At 42.1% G+C, this 5564-nt stretch overlaps 2 protein-coding genes and 1 long non-coding RNA gene across 3 annotated transcripts in view; 1 reads left to right on the plus strand and 2 right to left on the minus strand.

Moving 5' to 3' along the window:
* The window catches only part of map2k4a (mitogen-activated protein kinase kinase 4a), a 24708-nt gene that overhangs the window by 8808 nt on the left and 10336 nt on the right, over positions 1 to 5564 (plus strand). The window lies entirely within an intron of this gene.
* LOC104946706 (hydrocephalus-inducing protein homolog) overlaps positions 1 to 5564 on the minus strand; it is a 19069-nt gene that overhangs the window by 906 nt on the left and 12599 nt on the right. The window lies entirely within an intron of this gene.
* Positions 4032 to 5564, minus strand: LOC104946699 (uncharacterized). Its single transcript, XR_798484.1, has 2 exons — positions 5468 to 5564; positions 4032 to 4815 (listed from the first exon to the last, which is right to left on the minus strand). It is a non-coding gene; the product is annotated as an uncharacterized lncRNA (long non-coding RNA).

Below are 5564 nucleotides of genomic sequence, written 5' to 3' on the forward strand. Positions count from 1 at the left end.
CACTGAACAAGTTGCCTTCTTTTCTCCTTTTACTTCATCGTTATTTCTCACTGACCTGGCCGCGTTCGACATACCAAAGTAGACACTAGTAGAGTCTGTAGAAACTGGGCTTGGTCATGATTGGATCAAATCACAGAGAGCTTGTCAACACCTCAGATGACTACAGCTAATTCAGCAAATCCAGCACTGCGTCTTCCTTCAGTCTCTCCATCTCTCCTCTCCTCCTCTCCTCCACTCCTTCACAATGGCGCTGCCAGTCAGAGGTGGGAACGTAGTGGAGTACAAATACTTAGTTTCTCGTATTAAGTACATGTTTCCTGGTATCGTCGCCACTACTCTATTCTTCCTTCTGACGACCTTTTACTTTGACTTCTTATTCTCTGAACACAAATTACCTTATTCTTCTCATGCCTCTTCCTGTGCATCAACATGTGTCCTCTTCTTCATGTTCTTCTACATCACATGTGTCCCCCTCTTCTCTCATGTCTCTTCTACACCTCAACGATGTGTCGCCCTCTTCTCCATGTCTCTTCTACATCAATCAACATGTGTCCCCTCTTCTTCTCATGTTCTTTACATCAACATGTGTCCCCTCTTCTTCATGTCTCTTCTACATCAACATTGTCCCCCTCTTCTTCATGTCTTTCTACATCAACATGTGTCCCCTCTTCTCCTGTTCTTCTACATCAAGATGTGCCCCTCTTCTCCTCGTCCTCTTCTACATCCAACATGTGTCCCCTCTGTGTAACAGAGACTCTGAACAGTTTGCAGGAAGAAAGATCTCTCTCTTCTTTTGTCCTGATCCATTTTCTACCCTATACAAAACCTGTCCTGAAAATCAGCTGACAACTTCATATGACCAAATAGGTGATTGTGCAAGCTTATTCGACTTCTATACTCGTATACGAGCATCTGAGATAAATGCCTTTAGTCTTCTCAACGCACCACCTAATCAATATCTCTGCCCTGATTGTTGGCACTTGACAATCACCCTCCCCCTGAATGTTTACTGCAGGGGTAATAAGTCTGATTTAAGGGTTTGTATATTTCACGGATCGATTAATCAGAACTCTGCAAAGTAACTCAAATAATGTAGTGGCAGTCAAAATACCCAGGTTAACCTCTGATCTGTGTGGAGCTAGAAATTACAAAGTAACAAATGCGCCTTCCATGTTGGGTATATGTATTCAATGCTGCCATCTATGGACCACAAGCGATTTTCATCCATCTCAGTAATTACATGTTTTCATTTGCTACACACCAATGTGTTTCCTATCGCCTAAACCTCCCCGGGCGTGCACAGTTTAAATATGTCAACTTCCTAATTTTGGGAAAAACAAACCGTCTTTTAAACACAATTCCCCAGTCACAGACGCTGCCATAGAGACAGCACTGTTGCGATTTGCCGACAACCAATAGCCAGGCATTGTGTAGTTCTGGGGGGGCCGTTAAGTCAGACTCTTGTGACCCCTAGCTCTCGCGCCCCGTCGTTTCCGTTCCATTTTCTAAGAGTTTGGCCGCTCGGCGTAACTTCGGCGCACTGCCCTCCAACATCCAACACAGAGTTTGACAGATTCAATCCACGGGGTTTGTCAACGGACTCGTAGTCCAAACGATAGTGGCGGGATTAGCGCGCGTAGTGTAGTTTTCTTCGGCCATCTAAACTGATTTTTTTCGGCTATCATCATCCGCATCTAACACAACCACCACTCTTGCGTCACAGAGACCCTTCTGTTTACTGTCTTTCTTCTTAGAGGAGTACAGAAACACCGTACTCTGGATTTGTTTTAATGTTTGAGGTGCATAAATGACACAGAAGCTTTTTGGCATGTTACCAAACTATTATTTTCTGCCTCGCCTCATGAGAGTAACAGCTGGCGAAATTACGGAACCTTCGCCTACTGGATTTCAAATGGTGTGCTCTAAATGATATTTATAATATGACTATTCATTATAAGCAAGACAATAAAATGGCCAAAGATATGCTGAAAATAAAGGTCTTTAAGATACGGATTCAAAGAAACGTAACGGTGGAGCAAAATATGTTTTCTGAAGATATGGTAGGAAAATAACTGTATTTAGCAGATACGTTGATATACGGATAACGAACGTAACGTGGAAGAAAATACGTTTCTAGCTAAACGTTATTGAGAATGCAGTTTAGTTCTGTGGGAACGTCATTTGCAGGAGACAGGGTTGCATCACAAAGGTCCTCTCTGTTTAGCTGATACAGGACACATCTTTTAAAAAGGTCTTGGTTTCTTCTTTTCTAAGGTTTCATTGTTTGGTCGTCTTACATAATGCACTTAAAGGGGCCCTATTATTCTCAGGTTCATACTGGAACATGTCTCCATGCTTTAATGTTAAAAAGCTCTTTATTTCTCTCATACTGCCTGTGCTGCAGCACTTCTTTTCACCCTCTGTCTGAAACCAGAGCCCAGTCTGCTCTGATTGGTTAGCTGGCCGGCTCTGTTATGATTGGTCAACCGCTTACAGATGTCCCGCCCCTTAGCCTATCATGTACAATGTGTTGGAGCACTGGCCAATAGAAGACCGTGAGTGTTAAGTCACTATGTTCAGGAAGAAAAGTACAAAGTCCAATGGAGGCGTTTCAGGCGAGTGTGTGGGAGAAAAACTCCCTCTGGAGGAAACACAGGGATTTTAGCCTTTGCAAACCATTGACATGCACTAAAACCTATAGAACACACTAAAGGAGGGGGAAAACCCCAAAAAGCACAATAAGTAAAAAAAAACATTTATTTCCGCTTGTATTTATTTGCATTGCATTTGATATTGAGGTAATCCTAAAGTAACGGAAAGTAATCAGGTTACATCACTTTAATATTTTGATACCCAGATCAGGTTATTGATTACAAATGTTGTACAGGTATGTAGTAGTTAATCCCCCCGACCCTGTGTGTCCCTGTAGGGAAAGATATAGAAATGTAGAAATAATTCCCCAGTAGAGGGGGCTGTTTGCTCACTGTTCAATGCATGGATTTAACCCTGAGATAATGATAACTTAGTCACATAGAGATAGATCCAGTAATACAGAAAGGAATGTGAAATATGAATATAATCATTTCAGTCCTGGAATTTACCATACATTGCTTTATCTGCCCGTGTGGATTATAATGAACTATTGGCCTAATGGGACATTCCAAAGGTCTGAGAACAAACCGTTGCTCGGGAGGATGTTAGGAAACGAGCGCCAATGCTTCCTTTATAGTCTCCTTTAGCCTTTACGATAGAAAAGAGAAATGCTGTCCAACAATGCCTTGCGACTGCAACATTCAGACGTTCATGGAAAAAACCGACAGACGCAGTTGATTTAAGTTACGCTGCTTATCCAGCATTTTACAACTTATGACTTGCTAGAGCACATGTGTCAAACTCAAGGCCCGGGGGCCAAATCAAGCCCTTGGTGGATTTAATTTCGGCCCGCAGGATATTTTCTAATTCCTATTAGAGATCGGCCCCGCCGGTATATTTGCACGCACCCTTTCACTCCATCCTTTGGAGGGTCTCCCTCAGTTCTCAGAGCCTGGCCCAAACATTGGATGACTGCACCAAAGCAGCATGTTTGTTTTTTCTCTTTTAGGGAAAATAGCCATTTTTTGAGCTTGCTGGTTGTTGGGGCCTATGGGAAAATGTAATCATAAGAATGACTCGGCAGATAGAGCCATAACGAATATGAATACAGCTTGATTTTAATGTTTATGTATGTTTTTATAATCAATAAATTGAAGGCTTTGTTAGTTCCAGTTTAATATGTGCAATAAGTCATTTTCAATACTGTTCTGCAATAAACATTGAACCAGTCCCGGCCCTCGGACTAGCACCCATTTTTTTTTATTTTGGGCCCACTGTGTATTTGAGTTTGACCCCCTGTGCTTGTGTTCATACGTTTGGAATTTTCAACACCAAAGGTGGGAAATATGGAATCTTTCAAGCTATTTCACTTGAAGTTTGATCTATTGTGGATTCATTGTGGTAATAACTACATTTATTTCAGGACGCTGAGTGCGGAGCACGTTTTTACTTACATTTTTTTATTTAAATTCCAACCATGGTAATGAAGATATATTTGTCAAGGTAGTTTATAAAGGCAACAGGCATATAAACAAAACAGAGGGAGAAGTTATCTGATTGGCACTTTTATTAGTTCCGCTGTATGGAAAACTGTCGTTTCCCACGACAAACGCCACTCAATTACATCAAAATGGTTGGCATTCATCATCATTTCATCATCTCATCATCATTCATCATCATTCGCTCAGTCGTAAATTCAGTCAGATTTCTCCAGGTGTTTGTTCCTAAATCCTCATGAATTCTCGTCACATCTTTCCTTAACCCCATGACGTTTTTTGAAGGGTAATAGTGGCGAGGAAAATCCTTTTTTTTCGGGAGGTCATGGACTCCTTCTGTGTTACACGCATACCGGACGTGATGAAGACGATTAGATTTTGGCGAGGGAAGGTTGCTGAGCGTTGCCTTTTCCTCAGGCAGGCTTCATCTCCACTGTGGATCAGGGAAGTCTTTTTTTGGGTCTTTTGGACTTGTCGCTGACAGGAAGGAGGCCCCCGTGTATCCGTTCAGTTTCCTGTGCTGGAAGAAGCCCCTCCTCGTTTCTGGATGATGCTGATGGAGATGTGGTCTCCGGAAAGGGTAAATGGGCGACGGTTACCGATCCGTGAAAATCTTGGGCGGAATGATTGATGTTGGTCTGGAAGCTGAGGCTGATAGTATGTGATCCGGGGACCGGGGAGTTTCTTGACAGTCTAAGGAACGTTACAGCTGATCCGATCACAGCGTCTCGAAAAGATCAACATTTTTCACCACGTTCATTAAGGTTTGTCTAATTGGTAAAAACAAGGCAAGCAATAAAACCATTACAGTAACACAATTGTAGCAGGATATTATACATACATTAAGTGGCAGGAATGGATTATTATACAGTAGATAAGTTTAAGATGATTAGATAGATGGTTTAGATGCGACGGAAAAAGATGGATAGATAGATAGGTACTTTATTGATCCAATTGGATTGGAAATGTTTGCGTTGGCAGCAGCATAAAAAACAGGCAAAGGAAAAATCGGTAATATATAGAATAACCTGACTCCGTTGTCTGAAACCTTGTTGGTAGTTTTTGGGCAGTGGATCAATAGATGGATACGATAGAGTACGAACGATTAGATAGGATGGATAGATAGGACGTAAGCACGGATACCGATACCGATAGATGCGACTACATAGATGAATAGATAGATTGGATAGATAGATCGGATAGATACCGATACGATACGATAGATAGATCAGATACGATACGATAAACCGCGAAGTGCGATAGATACAACTAGGCTACTTTTCATTGAGTCCCGAATTCTGGACCTGGTTTGCGTGACAGCAGGGCACTAAAAACCAGGCAAGAAAACATCGAACTATATCCGAATAAACCTGACTCACGTGTCTCGCCACTGTTGTAGTTTTTGGGGCAACTGGAAGAGAAGACACTGACACTCATCTCACTGCAGGTCGAAGCAGCTCCTGATCGTACGAGCAG

This window comes from Notothenia coriiceps, unplaced genomic scaffold (genome assembly GCF_000735185.1).
Source record: "Notothenia coriiceps isolate Sejong01 unplaced genomic scaffold, NC01 NC01_scaffold00000339, whole genome shotgun sequence".
NCBI lineage: Eukaryota > Metazoa > Chordata > Actinopteri > Perciformes > Nototheniidae > Notothenia > Notothenia coriiceps.